This window comes from Diplotaxodon limnothrissa, linkage group LG20, assembly GCF_057381915.1.
Source record: "Diplotaxodon limnothrissa isolate DT_005_m linkage group LG20, D_limnothrissa_male_GT1.1, whole genome shotgun sequence".
NCBI classification, from domain to species: domain Eukaryota; kingdom Metazoa; phylum Chordata; class Actinopteri; order Cichliformes; family Cichlidae; genus Diplotaxodon; species Diplotaxodon limnothrissa.
The window spans coordinates 27,056,341-27,075,939 of NC_140615.1; the positions used below are offsets into that span (position 1 = coordinate 27,056,341).

The 19,599-nt window shown below is 40.3% G+C and overlaps 1 protein-coding gene across 1 annotated transcript in view; it reads right to left on the minus strand.

Annotated features, from left to right (window-relative positions):
• LOC146611086 (poly(rC)-binding protein 4-like) overlaps positions 1-9,960 on the minus strand; it is a 38,876-nt gene extending 28,916 nt beyond the window's left edge. The window contains exon 1 of the mRNA XM_085344044.1: positions 9,566-9,960. The gene's annotated coding sequence lies outside the window, so the exon portion shown is untranslated. The remainder of the gene's footprint in view (positions 1-9,565) is intronic.
• Between the last annotated feature and the right edge of the window lie 9,639 nt (positions 9,961-19,599).

Here is a 19,599-nt window from a genome sequence, read left to right on the forward strand (position 1 = left end):
AATTACTAATGCTCAGCTCAAAACCACTTAAATAGAATTTACTAATCGTTGATGTTTTGTGGCCTATATACAGTCTATGGCTAAAGTAGATCATTGCAGTAGGACAATCTGCGTCCTTTCAGTATTTTCACTATCAATATGTAAGATTAAGTTGAAGTTTTTTGCTCAAAGGAACAATTTTAGCCTTGTTGTCTTTATGAAAGTTGGTGTCTTCAAAATACTTGTAAATCTTTCCCACAGTCATTAACTGAGAACATATAGCACAGACAACATGACAACGAATAAAAAATCGACAGAAAATCCCAACACCACGCTTGTTATTAAAAAGATGTAACAATGTAAAATTATCCTTAAAGTTAAATCGAGCAAGAATCCAGAGTTGGTGTTTTTTTGTCAACCGTCCATAACCTCAAAGATATCATGGATAAAAGCAATCGGCATACATCCCCTGACAGCAACCACAGTTTTTTTTCTTTTCCTTGCCAGATTTTCAGGTGCTTCCACTACAGAGAGTCTGTCAAGATGAAAAGAATGTTTTACAGCGGGCTTGTTTGGAGGACTGGGCACCTGTTCTGAGACAACCGTATCCCTCACACAATTCTGGCAAATAGGCGATTCTGGGCTGGCTTAGAGGAAATGAAGAAGGACGTGCCTGGTCTCCATGGTGAACAACAGAAACAGGGTATGCCCCCGCCTCTCCATATGTGGGACCGGGAGTATTGTGTGTCTGCTCCATCAACACGCATAGGCGAAGAGGACAGGGTGTCCCTCGGGTGGGCACATATGGAGCAGTAAGTGGGAGGGTGTCAATGTGTGTACACACGCACAGTGAGAGTACCAAGAGGTGAAAGACCATTTACACATATGTATACCCCCCCACCCCAACATTCATATGCCTATGTGCCCCAAAACAAAACTCAAAACAAGACACACACACAGCTGCTGGGATGAAAGGAGTCAACAATCCACACAAGACACACACATACAGACAGTGTCCAGTGGAAGCACAACAGCGGACAGGCTTTGATCTACTCAGAACTTCCACAGGAAGACTTTATACACCCATCTGTCACGACAAACTCAAACTGCTGCGATGTTTGAGTACACGGGGTGACACAATGAAAGCGTCATCTCCTCAGACAATGATGAAAAAATACAACAGACAAAAGCAATAAATCTCCAGGCTCCTCTTTGCTACTGGTTAGTCGGTCTCCAAACTTACATGAAATGCACACGTCTGCTCGACTTACGTCTAAACAAACGTTCGGCCATTTTAAGTGTCTGTCTGTAAATCTGATTACTTACAGCAGAGGAGAGGGTGTGTGAAAGCACTAACATAGCTAATGACTGCATACTGAATAGAAATGATGCAAAGGCCTCTTGATCAAATAAACTCTATTCCTTGTAATTGAAATTTTCAAAGTGGAAGAGCTTGCTTGGATTAGCTTTAACCACATCACAGCAAATGGTCATTCCAAGATGCAGCACTTGTACCGCTTTTTGAGCAGCGTCACAGTGATGTCAACACATCTATGTGACTGTGGAATTTTTAAGTGAAATTTTTGCCTTTGTACAAATAAAGCGTACCATCTCATGAATGCTTTCAAATTCTCTTTAAGCTGCAGCTAATAGTAAAAACATCATTAAAGTTTAAACCTCTGCTTTAGCGCTACAGCGTTGTGTGGTGACTCAAGAAAAACTTTCTTCTAGTCTTCAGTGAGGAGCTGCTAAATCCTGATCAGACCAAAGAAACATTTTGCATCACCCACGTTAGATTATGAAGAAAAAAAAAGAAGAAAAACTACAATAAATTGACAGTAAATCCCTTTCAGTATAGTTCAGCAACATATATTACAAGAATAATGAGCACTCGATTGAAGAATTAAACGGTTACACCAATACAGCTGCACTTCCATAACCTCTCCAGGGTCGAGAGGCAAAAAAAGAGAGAGGAGAAGAGGGCTTTAGTTGTGAAATAGGAGAGGCTTGAAATTAAAGAGTAGTGTTTCATCTCTCGGCATGTCTGTCTCAGCTCTGTCATATATAATGGGAGGGGTCAGCCCTTGGCACAGAGGGGACTGTCCTCTGCTATCAGCCCACCGCTTCATCTAGCGTTAAAGCATAACCGTGTAAGCCTGCAGTTCAAGTCGCCTGTCAACCGCAGGGCTCCAGAGAGGGTTATCAGGCCCCCGAGCTGTCGGCTGCTCCTGCAGCAGAGAGAACGGCCAGCGGTCACATTCACTACGGCCACCGCGCCTAAATGTGGGCTGACGCTGATAAGATTACCCCAGGGCAGTGTGTTTTTAAAACATTCAGTAAAACTACAAGATTTCTGATTTCTGATTTTATAAACAAAGCCGCTGAAAAGCTGTCTTCACAATGAACGCGCCTAATTGAAAATCCTGCGATAACACGCCTTCTGAAACTTTGTGGGTTTGTCAGCTGGGTGGTGGTGCGGGGTAATACATTTGTAGCCATTTATACACACAATAATCTTATTCACACAAGCTGTAGAGCCACTGTTTATTTACATCACTGATATTGGAAACGGCTGCATTTTAAAAGTGGCAGGAATCGTTACTGTCAAGGCTTCTTCTTGTCATTGCAACTTACAGTCATGTCAGTTTGTCTATACAGCTTAGACACAGACAGCTTTCTGTGGCAGAATCTGCATACTTACAAGGGAACCCGGCAGCTAATGAACAGCAGTGTAATTGACATACTAGCACGGGAGTCTATAAAATGCCATCAGTTTCTCTCACTGTCAGGGTGGAGCAGTATTTATTTAGTTCTGGCTCAATGGGGATTAATAAGCATATACCCTTGAAGGAATGTGGCCACTCTGCGATTGATCAGTTCTAGATGCAGTTGTTTTTTACAAAGAAACACATCCCCTCATTAGGTAAACCCCAATCCCTCCCTTCTTCTCATTATTGCCAGTGGGGGGAAAAAAACAACAACAACACAAACATGCAGATAATGACCTTATAAGGAGATGTTTGTGGGCTGTCAATTGTTATATATATGCATATATATATATGCATATATGCCATGTGGCTGTTGGACCCAGGCACAGCGTGCCACTGTCTGAGCCTGTATTTACACTGGCTTTAGTTAGCATAGGGACAGTGGGGCCCAGGCATACATATTGTACAACTGTCATTTAACTGTCAAATCCCCCAACAAAAAATAAACAAATAAATAAAAATCTGGTTTCAAACAAAAATCTTCAGCATATTTCATATGCTGTCCCCGAGTGTTTATCCTTCTGGATACAACATTGAAATTTTCTAATCATTTGCCTTGCCTCTCCTTACAATGGCGTGTCTCTTATTATCAGAGAGCTCCTACTAGGACCATATATCATTTTGAATGGCTTTTTGGCATGGTGGAGAATACACTTTGGCAGGGTATTAACTCCAGCTTTTATCCCATCCTTCTTACTGGATGAAGGTCACTCCCTCTATCTGCAAAATGACTTTTCTCTCTTCTCTTTCATCCCTGCTTTCCTCCCATCCTCCACACCAGGGCATGAGTCAGAGAATCTGACACCTCACAGGAGAGGAGAGTAGAGGGAGGAGAAAGTGAGCGAGATGGGAGACAAACTGAGGAAGAAAACAAGCAGAGATGGAGACAGTTGGAGGGAAGAGAGACAAGTTGATCAATATCTCGCAGAAACAAGGAACCTGAGACGATCTGGAGTGGCCCCCGCTTCCTTGAGGTACAAGACGCTGCATTAAACATGGCAAATCCATCAGTGCACAGATGGTGCAGGAATCCTCATCATAATTCTCAGCTGTGCAATGTCCTTTATAGTTTCGCACAGTTCGTCTGCAGGATTATACTGCTTGCAGCATCACTACGCTTAAGTTGGCTGACTCAATGGTGTATTATTTGACATAAAACATTACCGCGCGTTGAGCTGAAACTACGGATTACATAAGCTTCAAAACAAACTGAGCACAAACCCAAAAATAGTGCGGTCCCTGTTAAATATTTCACGCGCTAGGCAGCTGAAGGGGGGATAAAAAGCTTCTCTCCTTCTCTGTCGCATACAAACACACACACACATAGATGCAGATGGCCAATTGAAAGAAAAACCTCCATTTAGTGTTCTGTAGGGCAGAGCGGATTACTTCATGAAGGCAGTCTTTTAGCTTATTCGCACGACATACAGGACTTACTGGATTTGAGTGTTTAGAATACACCTATCATTACTTCTTAAGGCGCTCTGTAAAGACAGCATAAAAGGTCCTCTTTGACGGTAACTTCTGGACTAAATAAATCATGCTCATGAGACTCTTTGTGAGACACAACAGGAGAGTCATGAGGCTTGCTTGGTCAATCTTTGGAGCTCAGCACAGAGCTATCTTTTCATAGCAGGGACAGCCCGAAGCTCTGTCAGCCACTGGGTCTGTTTAAAGAACAGCAGTGAGGGTCACATTGTGTTAGAGAAGAAAGGGTCTCTTCATAGCAATACAAGAAGATTCAAAAAAGGCTCTCTGTGCTGTTTATATGCAGGGAGGGCACCAGATCACAAATCAACAAGTACTCATGTAATGTTGTTCCATAGCTTTCTTGTGTCTCATGGTAAAGCATGAGAATAATAATGATCACAATAGGAGTACAGCCTCAAGTGTCTGTAGTTATTAGATAGTGACAAGCACAGGTTAATCACTCAAAAGCAGGTTAATTGCTACAGGGGATTTATCTCAAGTATTAGAGAGGAAATTGATATGTATTGAAAAAATGCTCCTGTGATACAACATCTAAATTAAAGCCTGAAAAAAGGCGATGATACTTCTAAGCTTCAAACACTGCAAGGTATTACAATTAAATTACTGCTGAAAAGCAGAAAAAAATAAGACAAAGATAAGTCTGTGATGCGATAAAATCAATAGAATAATATTGAAATCTGCATGCAATTTAAGCTGTTTGCTGTCCCATGCACTGCTTTCACTACAGGAATGCTTTTCCCGTATTCTCCTTATGAGTAAAAAGTGATTGAATATCCCCTCATATCACTCTGCAGAACTCTTTATTAGAGTAAAGCTGCTGTGCTGAGCTACATTTACTTGATGACTGCAAAGCAAAACTAAGCATTGTGCCTTTTTTTACTCCCTCCTGCTGAGGGATTATTGGCAGTTCCCAGACGTTGGAGCAGCACGTGTCAGGTCTGGCTTCTGTTATTTATGAGGCCTCGCAGCCCCAGCCCTCACTCTGCAGCAGAGATGCAGGTGGGGTTTCATTATTGAAGATGTTCTTCCACTTCTTATTAGATCTCTGACTCTCAGAGTGCATTAAGGAATTGCAGCTGGACAGAGAATCAGCAATACATGATGGCCCACCTCTTTGCCCCCCAGAGTGTTTTTAAAAGATACGTGTGCCTCTTATATCAGACAAATTGTATGTCCTACTCCCTTCCCAGAAATAAATAGTGTTTGCACTCAAGCAGATGCCCCGTTCACTACACACAGATGAAAAATCAGTTTCTTATTGATCTCGCCTTTGTCCTTTCAGAAAACATATCTAAATCATGTTCTGCTCCTTCAGTAGAACCGCCATACAACGCACTGCATCCGAGCCAAACATCTATACTCTAAGTAATGTGCAATCCTCTAATTGTGCCCCCATTTCTCTCCGGATGTGAACATGCAAGATTCATGAGCATCTCCAGGCAGCAAGGATGATGATTTCCTAAATCGATGAGAAGGTCCACTCTCAGATGTTTTTTAATTGATTCTATTGTACTAAGGAGCCTAAACAATATGCTCAGATTATTGCAAAATGTAAATGAAACTGCAAGTGAAAACTGAAATACCAGAGCCAATATATTTGGAAGCAACAGCTAAATGAGAATAATCCTGTAAGGAGTACTGTTTAGGAACAGTGTGTGCACAATTGAGAGGAAAGTCAAAGAGTGTCATTTGTGTTATTGTTTAGAAACTTACAGTTGAGCAAATGTGGACGGATTCATACATTTAGGGTAAATTATAAACATTTCCAGACAAAATGCGTTTGCACAATATATACCCCTACGTAGGGGTCAGCTTGTTGGGTGGATGCCGTAGGCATCCACACTATTGAGATCCTGTTTCTCTTTATTCTTTATCCTTTATTATTCTAGTTGCTCCGTTTCTTTGCCGCTTAACTACTCCCTCAGTTTTCAGCCGATTTTTACCATTCAAACTCTAAACTGTTCTGCTATTTCTGCTTTCGACTGCTATATCTTTTGGTACTTATTACTATTATACTTTTTAAAATATTACACTTTTTTCCTTTAATTTGTCCCATTGAAATGAATGGGAAACTTCTACAATTCTGCTAAAACTTGCTTGTCTTTGAAACTTAACTACTTCCTCATACTTTCACCTAGAAACTCCATTCAAACTTTAAAACGTTCTCAGATGATTGGGCTATTCCTGTGTGATTCAGCTTTTTCATATCTGTTACCGTTTTCATGTAATGACTCTTTAAGTTTTCAGTTACAACTTTGTGATTTTTCAGAAAATACATGTGTTGCTATGGTTGCTATGCAATTAACTCCCACTGCACACTCGTCCGTTCTGAATTTTCTCTTCATGTCTGAACAACTCCTTGCTACTCGCTCAATTTCCACTCAACTTCCACAAATTATACATCAAAACGTAGGTATTTTTGCTGGCTTTAAGACAGTGTCACTATAATTATTGTGAGAGTTACGTTTTTTTCACAATTTGCCTCGAAGTGACACATGGTCTAAAAACTCCCCATTCAAAGTCTATGGGGAGGTTGTGAAACTCAGAGCTGAAATACTGAAACTGAAGGCATTTTCAAATCGTCATATCTCCTTAACGAAGCAAAGTTAAGACATGAGGCTTGTCCCTGTATATCTTCAGACACTCCTGACACTCACAATTCAAGAATTATTTTCTCACCTATTACCGTTCTGAGATGAGTTAGACTTGTTTGAGGGGTGGAAATCTGTCCTCCTCTCATTTTTCAAATTCCGAAAATGAAGCCGTTTCTTCTCTCGTCATATCTCCGCGACGGAGATACAAAGAGCTATGTAAATCGCAGTCAAAGTACACCAAAGTCCGCTGATTCACCCAGTGCAAGAATTATGCTTCTATCCCACCTAGTTTTTGAGTTACACGACGTTTTGTAACTCCAAAAAACGGCGTTTTTCGCGTCTCACCGCGATCTAATTCTGACTCCTCATCACCCTTTTTTTCAAAGCGCCCGCCCCCTTAGAGGTGGCGCGATTGGTAATGACACCGCTCTTCAGACCAGAGGTCGTGGGTTCGATTCCACCTTGGCCCACATGTTTTTTTTTTAACTACAAATTTATACACTATCACAGACCGGTAATTCATATTGATAATTTATTACAATTCTGCAAAGTTTAATGATTTTAGCAGCTTTTCTAATATGGACCTCAGATTCTGGTTAACAGTCTATGGCAGAAATACATACAAGTACACAGCCTGATGAAGCAGACAGAAGCAGTACCTCTGATTGGTTCCGCAGTTTCACCTCTTATCAGCACAAATCTCACCCTCTTCTGCTGTTTTCACCTCTTTTCTGCTAATTTGAGCTTCTGTTCCACAGTGCACTCAGCCTCTTCTGCTGTTTTCATTAGAATTTTAAGCTTTTCCACCTTTTTTCAGTTACGTGAGAACCAGTTTGGCTCAATGAGTAGCTGAAAAATATCAGCCTCTTCTGCTGTTTTAGCAGGATTTCAGAGTTCAGCTTTTTCACTTGTTTTAAGCACAAATTTCAGTTTCTTTACCTCATTTCACAACAAAGTTCTTCCTCTTCACCTCTTTTCTGCTAATTTGAGCTGCTGCTCCACAGTGCACATTTTCCCTCTCATCATATCTTTGCTTGTGACCAGAACTCATTTGGCTCAGAGGGTAGGGCATCTGTCGTGAGACCCGGTGGCAGAGGTTCGAATCCTACCTGTGACAGCTGCTACACATGTTCACTGCTTGCATGCGCTCTGCTTTCTTGACACTCTCCAGTGTGTCATTACACATACAGCCATCTTCAGCAAGCACTTCTGCTTCTACACTTCTTTTCAACTCGGCTTTTTGCTTCTTTACCTCTTTTCAGCAGAAATTATTCCTCTTCACCTCTTTTCTGCTAATTAGAGCTCCTGCTCCACAGTGCACTTAGCCTCTTCTGCTGTTTTCATTAGAATTTTAAGCTTTTCCACCTTTTTTCAGTTACGTGAGAACCAGTTTGGCTCAGTGAGTAGCTGAAAAATATCAGCCTCTACTACTGTTTTAGCAGGATTTCAGAGTTCAGCTTTTTCACTTGTTTTAAGCACAAATTTCAGTTTCTTTACCTCATTTCACAACAAAGTTCTTCCTCTTCACCTCTTTTCTGCTAATTTGAGCTTCTGCTCCACAGTGCACATTTTCTCTCTCATCATATATTTGCTTGAGACCAGAACTCATTTGGCTCAGAGGGTAGGGCAGCTGCCGTGAGACCCGGGGGCAGAGTTTCGAATCCTACCTGTGACAGTTGCTACACATGTTCCCTGCTTGCATGCGCTCTGCTTTCTTGACACTCTCCAGTGTGTCATTACACATACAGCCATCTTCAGCAAGCACTTCTACACCTCTTTTCAACTCATCTTTTTGCTTCTTTACCTCTTTTCAGCAGAACTTCTTCTGATTCACCTCTTTTCTGCTAAATGTTTAGCCTTTTCACCTCTTATTAGCACAATACTAAGCAGCTTCTGCTAATTTCACCAGAATTGTCAGTCTCTCCACCTCTTCTTTGTAAGAATCAGTTTGGTCCAGTAAGGTGAGACGCCGCCTATAGATCAGAAAGGCCAGGTTCGAATCTCGCTCAGGGCAATGTTTTTTGTTTTTTCAACTTTTTCTGCTTTTTTCAGCAGAAATCTTCAGCGTAAGGCATCCACACAGCATTTTCGCAGGAAATGCAATTTTTTCTAGTTATGATAGTTCTTCCATGCGGTGCAATACAAGTGCACTTAGGCATCTTGGTGAATAATGGTGCTGTCACATACACTCGCTGCCTCAGCACCAAGCGGGCGCCCACAGTACGGGACTTGTTGAGAATGATCTTTGTGTTTCAGGACGGGCCTGGCCAACGGGGTCCACTTTCATTATCATAAAACCGTGCACACACACAAGAGCCCAATTGTCTCCCCGCTCTTACTGCTGTCCCCTGCTCATCTGGGGACTTTCTGCCATATGCTGGATTTAACAACCCAGTCATTTTACGGCTTCATTAATTCAGCTCCACACACAAATGATTTCATCCTACACTGTTCTCACATGAGTGCGCACGAGTAAAAACATTAGGGACTGTAGTAATTTAGAACGACGGCAGGAATTAGGCAGTTAAAGGGCCTGATTGTGGTTGTTGAGACGAATGTGTAAGCTAAATTGTAAATATATGGCTTGATGTAGGCCTAATTCGAGAAATAAGACACTATATTTGAAGCCGACAGCGAGCAAGAATGTCACGTATTGGATAAGAGGTGTTTTAAGTTGGAGAATAGGGAACTAGCTGTCCAAAAATGTGCCTTTCCAAATAAACCGACACTTACCTGATTTCATGCAAAGGTCGCAGTCAGCAGTTCCCTCTAAACTATCCCCATGGATCTGTGTTGGCCGGGCTTTGTATCCACATAGAGTCCAATGACACGGAGGTGTAGTGCGGACTGTCCTCCCGGAGTGTCAGCAGACTGGAGTGCAGAGCGCCTGTGCGCTGAGGAGAGACACACACACACACAGAGAGAGAGAGATGCAGGCAGCGACCACCCCGCTCACCCTGATAGCCAGTAACCGAGGCAGCCCGTGGGACAGAGCCGAGTGTTCTTTGGGTAAAAATCCTCCGGTTCAGCTGCTTCCAAGTGTCTGATATCTCTTCATCCCTGCCTCGGTCGGTGTGCTGCTTTTGTGATCCTTCCAGTCCTCACAGGACCTCTGCTGAGAGCGTGCCGCGCCTCTTCGCCCTGTGCGTCGCACCGCAGATTGACACACTCAAGATCACGAGTGCTTGCTCGGTCTCACTGTACACCAACTTGTCTCAGTCATAAAACGGAATCAGATGGAGAAATGCACAATGATCGGGAGAAGTTTCATACCTGAAGGGTATGCCAACTTAACCTAGTTTAAAAAAATAAATAAATAAATCACAAAATATTACATTACAACTGATTTTAATTAACCACCTTAAACATTATCCCGCTGAGTGCAAGGCAGATTACCCATCTTTGAGTACAGTTTCAGGCTTTAGGCTTTACATATCAATGATAACGGTAATCTTAATAATGCAAATATTTAGTCAATTTATAAAATGTGCAGATCAAAATTCACTGGCTCCAGCAAAGTTGGTGGCGCAGGGCTTAAATTTAAGCTTTCTTTTGAAGTTTTAAACCAGCAACTTTCTCTCACATGGCGCCATCTAGTGTCTATGTCTTGATATTGCTGTTGTTTTAAGCGTTTCTGCAAAGGTGAGGGGCACAGTAATAAACTGTGTATCATTTTAAATAATTCGCAGTATATACTCTTTCTGAAGTCACTTATCCTGTGAAGGGCTGGGACTGTGATGACTTTAAATTACCCTGATTTTTCACAAGTCTTGGCATTCCCTTCTAAGAAATGTGAAATTAACAACGTTAAAGTGGCAGAAGGAAGAAAATTTGTCTGTTTCACACCAAGCAAAAGACACCTACAGCGAATTTCACTTCACGAGAAACAGCTCATTAATTTAAAAACACTAGAGCAAGACATCCAGACAGCTCCCACCGCTCCTGAATGAAGGAGGAACCGTCTGGGTAATTTGAGCATGACATCTCCATCTATTTCACAAATTATCTCAGGTGGCTCTCATTCATGCCAAAGAATGAGAACAGGATGGATGTGAACTTGTATTTTTATTTCTAAATAACAGACTGTTATTCATTACTGCTTGGCTTTTTTTTTTTTTAAACCAATGTCTCTGCACGCTGTTACATTTTGTTTCATCGTTTGATGGTGACATTTCGTCCTGGCTGGGAGTCAAAAAGGAACAGAGCAGCTATGGTTCAGAAAGTAAATAAGACTTGTGGGAAAAGATATTTCCAGCAGATACATTCAAACAGCTTTTAAGGTTATTAAGAATTTATTTCCCTAAGGTATGATGGCAATTATGTCCTAGGGAACTGCTGGGCTTGAGCACATTTTAAACCCTTACAGTGTCACATGATTTACTGCGTGCTCTGAAAATGTTAACAAGGATCCAAATGCATGCACAAGCTAGGCAGACAGGAACTGCCCAATGTTTTTATCAAAACTGTGGTAAAAATAAAGTATGGTATGGCTTTCACAATCAGACTGAATGACAACGAGAAACAAGAATGTCATTCAGGGAGAAACCTTTGGAAAGACAGCTGTTATTTGTGTATGCCATTCATGATCTTGCCACTTATTTGGATACATCTGTTTAACTGATCATGAACGCAAATATTTAATCAGCCAATCACATGGCAGCAAATCAGTGGCCGCAAACATGGCAAGGCGACCTGCTGAAATTCAAACTGAGCATTAAAATGGGAAAGAAAGGAGCTTTGAACATAATATATTTGTTGGTGCCAGACAGACTCGTCCGATTATTTCTGAAACTGCAAAACTACTGGGATTTTCCCACACAACCATCTCTAGGGTTTACAGACAATGGTACGAAAAAGAAAAAATATCCAGTAAGCAGCAATTCTCTAGCTGAAAATGCGTGTTTTTAATGCCAGAGGTCAAAGGAGAATGGCCAGACTGCTTTAAGCCGACAGGAACAATAGACAATAGTAACTACAGTAACCTCTTGTTACGACCAAGATATGCAGTAAAGTATCTCTCAACACAAAACACACTGAGCTAGATGGGCTACAGCAGTAAAAACAAACAAACAACAAAAACACACCAGGTGCCTCTCCTGTCAGCGAAGAACAGGCTGCAGTTCACGCAGGGTCACCGAAATTGGGCAGCAGAGCACTGGAAAAACATCGCCTGGTCTGATGAGTCTCGAGTTCTGCTGTGACATTCGGATGTTAGGATCACAATTTGGCATAAACAACATGAAAGCAAGGATACAGTCTGCCTTTTATCAAAGGTTCAGGCTGCTGGCGGTGTAATAGAGTGAGAGACATTTTACCGGCACACTTTGGGGCTCGTAGTACCACCTCATTGTGTAAACTCCACAACTTACCCGAGTGTTGTTGCTGACCGCATTCATCCCTTTATGACCACAGTGTGCCCATCTTATGATGACTGCTTCCAGCAGGACAACGCACCATGTCCCAAAGCTCAAATCAACTCAAACATGTTTCTGGAACATGATAATGAGTTCACTGTACTCAAATGGTCTTCACAGTGTATTGTCCTCATCATCCAAAATCTCTGAGGAATGTTTCCAGCACCTTTATGCAACAAAGTGAGGGAATTAAACGAAGGAATCAGGATGAGTTGTGTGAAAACAGAGATACAAATTTAAAAATGAACAGGACTAAGAGGAAAATTGTGAGAATTATCAGGTTTGATTGGTGAACAAAGTCATTTTATACCTGACACATTACAGTAGAAAGGAGAGGAGAGACACATTATAGTGTTTCTTTAAGTTTGGGCTTTAAAGCAAGCATTACTATTGCTTTCCTACTGTTGTTGGGTCTGTCACCGCATGAACCAGGCACTCAACCATAAAGCTTTACTGAATAACTTACCGTGATCCATGCAGCCCGGTGGCAGTGTGAAATGCTGTGTTTCAAACAGCAGGAGGAGCTGTGTGATTTTAAATCTATCTTGCAGACAAAATTGATACCTCCACCACTAGGGTGCGTGGGTCCTACAAGTGCCAGTCTTTTGACATGATGGAGCCAACCTGGGTGATGAATAATGATGATGATGATGAACAAATTCATTTATCTAGATTTGAGTTTTCCTAGAAATTAATCACATTCCCTCCCTGTTATATGTGTTTGGATGCTGCATTGCTGCTGCAGTATAACATGAATTTGGATTTATTTTTAGTGATTCAACTTCAACTTCGAAATTTGCTTTAGTTAAGCCTGTGATGCTTCCATTTGATTTCTTTGTTACATAATAATTGCTTTGATCAAATAGAGTTAGAAATGATATCAAAATTCACAAAAGCTCTGCTCCTGCTTTAATCAGCCGTGCTATATGGACCCCCATTTGCTTTGCCAAACAAAATGTATATCATCCCTGCTTGTCTGGGACCATTCAAGCTCAACAAACGCCCCTCATACTTAATGGCATTGAAACATCAAGAGATGACACCAGCACAACAACTATAATTACTCAGCTGTGGAACATCTTTCTTCTTTTTCTTTGCTCCTCTCATGCACAAACAAACATGGTTTAACATTCTTGCCATTGAATCTTTGGGCCATTTCTTACTTTGTCCTGACTAATGGTGAGTGAAAATGTACGGGAGGGAGGACTGAACATAGTCTGCTTTTGTGTGCTTCCACATGCCAGAGCTCACAGTAGGTTTTCCTTTCATTAAAGTTACTTCTGCAGTAGTTTGATCTTCTTGAAAGCCAAATTCATCTTTGATTCTCTCTCAAGCAAGGAGCAATGCTTTGACATATCTTTTTTTTTTTTAATGTTTACTTATAAAACATGAGGAATTTTTTTTTTTTGTAGAAGCTTGAAAAACCAACTTCCTTTATAATTTATGTTCTAAGACTACAGAAACAACAGGTTTTAAATTTCCAGTAAAGACGGGCAAATGAGAAAACACAACTTCGACATGCACAATTAAATCCTGTTTGTATTTAAATGTTTAATGCTTATTTACAAAAACATATCACAATAGTTATAACTGTCTTTGACCCATAAGTGCTTTCTGTTTTGCTTGTCAATACACAATAAAAAAAAAATCTCATCCCTGTAAGAGAACAGGGATCATTTTCATATTGTGATTCACTTTATATTCATGTCACGAGGCGTGAGATAATCCATTTCATCAATTACCTTGAAGTCTCATGAAGACAAGTCTAGCATAAATATAAATATATAACAAGTATAAACACAAGTGCACAAAAATATACATGCATACTTCAAAGAGGGAAAATGTGTTTTAAAAAAGCACCTTTTTTTTTCCAGGCGAAGTAAAAAAACAAAAAAAGGTCAAACCAGGAACATTTCTGAGCAGCATTTAAAGAAATCCACTGGATGAGTTTTCCTCAGATCCACAGAAAGCTGTTCCAACTTATTAAAGAGACTTTTCAGCCCTTTTTTAAAACATTTCTATCAAAGCTAAGATTGAAGGGGAGCATCACACATGCCTCACAGCTCTCAGTGTTTTCGATCTGTCATTTGTAATGAAGTTCTCCGCTTGGCCAGTTACGGCTCTAATAAATATTTATATTAAACAACAACATAGTGAAAGGGGTTGCTGATAAAGATGAACCTACGGAGAATTATCACTCAAATCTGTAGCTCCTTTTTTTAAATAAGAGCTTTGTAGCTCCAAGTTTCAGCTCATTGTTTCGTTGTCAGGCCAACAACTTCATTGTCCTCTAGAAATCCATAGTAGACTATCTGCCTGGCACCGCAGAGATAAAGAGCTAATTATTTTCCTCATGAGATGCTAGTTTTTTGTTTTTTAAAGGAAAGAATAGGGTGAAAGAGAATTGATTTTGAGCTTACAGTACATTGTCAGGTGGAAAGAAACATATCTCCAAATGAATGATAATACCCAATGCACTGTAACTGTGGAGGAGGTTAAATAAGCAACTGTGCTATTTAAAAAGGTGAGAATACGTCAATGTTCTGTTTAAAAGCTGTCACGGCTGCCAAAGAAATCAGTCATTGCAGGTTTAAATTCTCCATCATGAGAGTTAGTCAAGCATACTGCAAGTGCCATGATTTAAGCTGTTGTTTATCGGTGCAATGGTCTTCTGACTGGTGCAATATTGAATTGATGACGCATTCCTAAAGCACTTGATCACTACTAAGTGATCACACCAATATGTTTAGTTCCCTGATGCATTCCCTTTATGTCCATCTGATAACAGTCATGCAATTTAAAAAAAAAAAGATTCAATAATGTGATAAATGTAAAAAAAATTAAATAAATCAGCATAATTTATTTTACGTAAGTCTTTGAATCATCTCATTTCTAAGCAACACTGATGGCTCGGTGGTTTCACAGACAGCGCAGTCGAAGCTGTCCTTGAGCAAAGCTTACAAAGCTTGCTTTCCCATCACTGCACAAAACTGCATAAACACAGCTTAAAGGTGTATATACAACTCTCAGCATTGTGAAATCATTGCAAACATATTATCGGCTCAAATCACAAGGTAACAGGAAACCAAAGCGGTGCGGCTTGACAGAGGGAACGCCTCAAATACCACATTTTCCATGGTAAGCGTTCAGAAAGTTACGTGTACATATTTACCAGGGGAAAAGTGACGTTTTCAAGATACAAGAGTATCTCAAAGGGACATTTCTCCTTATCAGTATTACAATGGACATATCTCAAAGTGTTTCCTGCTTAATTACAGCTTAAAGTTCTGAGTTGGCATTGTTTTAGATGTAATGGCAGAAAAAATGTTTATCCTTAGATGTAAAACAGTGTGACACACTACGACACCACTTAGCGCTAAAACGTCTTTTATCTGAACCCAAAAGCAGAACTTTAAAAGCACTGTTTTGGAGCTTTGTGGATGCAAGACTATCCCTCCGCAGTTTTACAAAAGAATCAGGTCATTACCATATTTCCTTTCATTTAATAATAATGAGTCTCCTCTTGCACCAAGATAAATGAAGCTTTATCCAAAGCTGTGTTCTGATTTTAATAAAACCATTTTTTAAAAGGAAGATTTCATGCAGGTCGTCTTTTCTGCTTTTAATGTCTCAAAAACAAGACCACAGTCAAGGCTGTGGGTTGTAGGTCTCAAGGAGGTGAAAAAAAAACCCCCAAATGGAGATGACATCATGGCAGCTGTGAGAGGAAGTGCTCCTTCAGGCTATGTCTCGAACAGGGCAAAAGATAATGTATCATCCGCAGGTGCACAAATGTGCAATGTAGGCATTATTATGACGGGATAGTTTCAAGTGTTGTGGCTGGAAACAGCCTGTAGGCAGGAACTCAATCTTATAAGTATGTCGAAGGGGGAGGGAGTTCTAGCATTCATTTCAAAGATGTGTAAAAGAGGGAGCAACACTCAAAACTGCATAAGTAGAAAAGAAATAACAAATGTTATGAATTCTGAAACTCTCTAATTACTGTAAACAAAAGATGAAGCAGATTACATTTATTAAATCTTGAAACTTTACTTTGCATTTTTCCTATCTCAGGACATCTCCAGGCGCTTGATTATAACTTCAGAGAGAGAGAGCTATATGCTGACTGTGTTGCGTCAGGTATGAAGTGAACCTTCAAACAGCTTTTGATCTTGATAGTGAGAGACTGCGTTAGGGAAACAGGTAATGAGATCAGTGCTAGGACACAATACCTTACTGTACACAACACCGCAACAGTGTGGCAACATCAGTTATTGTGAAGTTTGGTTGTTTTTTGTAACTTTGACAGGTACTCAAAGTTGGCAGTTGAACCGTTAAATAGCCTGTGTTTGCTGACACAAGAAATACGCATAGAAGCAAATGTGGCTCAGTTAATAGCAATCTCCTGCCTGTTTGTGTAACACTTACCGTCAAATAGGGACAAACTTTGTCCCACGCTGGGCTTACAGCAGTGACAAAAAGGATAAAGGCCAAAATGTTTGTAATAGGTACCTAACAAGGGGGAAAATACAATCCACAAGAAACACTATTATAGAGAGTGGGTTTGTGTGGCACTTTGTGCCTGTTTTTGTCCCCTTGGGATTTAATTATTGAAACAATTGTTTATTCACCAGCTTTAACCCTTTGCTCTTCCATTCACTATTTTTCCAGGCACACTTCCAATTGCTTGCATTACTTTCTAGCAATGCAAGCAGTGTTCGGGGTTTGGCAACTGAAAGGCTTAACTGATGTTAGGGCTAAATATTAAATCTCAACCTCAAGTAAGGCCAAGGTAATTACTTACTTGTCTACCAGGCACCATTCTAGACAGTTTTCTTGTGCAATGGTTTATGTTTTAAAGCTTGAAAACTTTGGCAACTTTTTTCCAGCTCTAACAAGAATCTATCAAGAAGATATATCTTTTTTATTAACTTAAAGTTGGTAAAATGTTTTGTTGTTTATTGATTAAATCATCTTTCTCATCAAAAGCACAAAACAGTTCTAAAAATCAGTACTAGTTAGGATTTAAAAACCTTGCTCAAAAGCACACTGACTGTGAAAGACCGGTTGACTAGTCCACTGAAACACAGATTATTTTTTCATCATCAACTGAGTTCTGAAGTCTTTACTCATATGTGGGTCATATTAAATTTAATCTTTGCAGCAGATTTGTTTGACTGCTCGGAGCTATGATTCTTTATTCAGTAATATATTGGAAACAAAAAAAGAAGTACATTGCTGGCTATGATTCACATCTGAAAAAGAAAATAAGAGCAATTCAGGTGGATAAATAGAACAAACACACTGAGATTTATATCCTTTAAAATCACATCTAAGCCTAAGGGGATAAAGAGAAAAGATCCTCAAGGTTTTGTTTGTCTGCACGTGCCTATACACATTCCAGTTATGTGGTGAATGGCGAGCAAGTGACAAGAGGGGCCTTGTATTTCTAGGTCTATCTCCTGCCCACCCTGTAGATTAGCCTCTTATCTCTTAAATGAGACAGTGCCGACGGATTTGGATAACAGGAATTTGGCATCAGCACCATGCTCCCTGCACTGAGAGCTCTGCTGGATCACAGAGAGTCCCTGTGCAAGAGTTAAGCAGCAGAGACAGCCTTGGACCAAGCAGTGGGTGGATATGGGGAGACATATAATAGGCAGCTTCAGATGCTGGCATTCCTGCTCCTTGAACACTGCTGGTGCTTTCTTTTTTTTTTTTTTGTCCTGTCGGCTCTTATCATAGATGCAGCTAATTTTTGGCCACCCCTGGGCAAATTACATACTTTGCTGATTTATATGTGAAAAGAAGATAATAAAAGCAGTGCAACAAATTAATAAAAAAAAATTCATAAAATCTTCATATGTAACTTCATGATTTATTCTTATTTCATGGATATTAAAAATGAATTAAAGATAATAAAACTATAACTGGGGCAGGTGCAAATACACCCTTCACTATTAACTTGTTGGGCTTTTAATTGACTCATTAAAACTAGTCATTAAAAACTGGGAGCTGATTCTGAGCCGGTGATGGTTCAAGACCAAAAAAAGAAAAAGAAAATCCATGGGGTTGACTGAATAACTCGTGAGGTTCTAAAAATGAAAGCCTCGGTGTAGGGGGATGCTATGAAAAGGACATCAATGCTCTCTTTAGGCTGTAATATCCACTTTTTAACATGATCAAAAAACTAAATGGAACCAAATGTCTGCTGGAGAGAAAAAACTAAACATCTGCTTCAGAAACACTGCAATACACCTACATTATAAGAGCGGTGGTGCAACACTATACAGTACATACAGCTCGGTTTGCATGCACTCCATCGTCACAGGTTAACCACACCCGCATTCTCAGTACAAAGGTCAACACACGATGCACGCAAAGCAACATGTAGCTAGGATGGAGTGATTTAGGACATGCTATAGACATGTCAAGCTAGCAGCCTCCACCACTACTACTGCGTTTAAATCATAACGTGATGGTAATATTTGGCTTTTTATTTATTTTACAGCCAGTGACACAGGAAAGAATTGCACAAGGAGAGAGAAAAAAATAGATTCATTTAAAAATCAGCAGATGTGTTCAAATATCATGCAGTCGGTGAAGAATTTGCTACTGAGAAAAAAGCTAGCTTTTCTCACAAGGTAATTAACTGGAGAAACAAAATCCGAAGCTTTTGGAATAGTCACCTGACTTTAAAATCACTGAAAAGCTGTGGGTGGATCTTAAACATCCAGTGAGACAGCCTTAATATATCTGCTGAAGCGCTGTGCATAGAAGAGTAGGTGAAAATTAAATAAAGCCAGAACAGAAAGCCTGTGAAGCTGTGATATTTGCTAAGGGGGACTTACTAAGTTCTGACTTAGAATACGAAAACTTCTCCAAATGTCTGTATTAGCTTTCATTTTTGTTTAAGTTTATGAAACAAGAAGTAAAAATTCAAAGATGTTTGTAGAAAAAGTGCTTTTAATGAGCGTTCGCTGCAGCTGCAGGGCTTGTCTTGACTTCTTTTCACTTTAAATAACATCAAAATGTGTCACTTGCTCCGAGGTGCAACAACTGTATGCATACATTCAGTGTAAGATTTAGAGTAATACTTCATGACTGAGTCTATATTCAGTTCACACTCTTGTACATACCGTATCACCTGGATGGATTCTTGTGGCAGTTGACTCATTCCATCTCAGTCTGAACCGTTACCATGTGACTGACCAGGCAATAAGGCAGGCTGAAATGCATCCCCCAACTCTGACTCATGATTTGATCTGGCTTGCAGTCTGCCTCACCCCAGGCCGGAATTGATAGGTAGCGTTAAGTGCACACCTGGGACCCAGAGTTGGGTCTTTTCGCTTT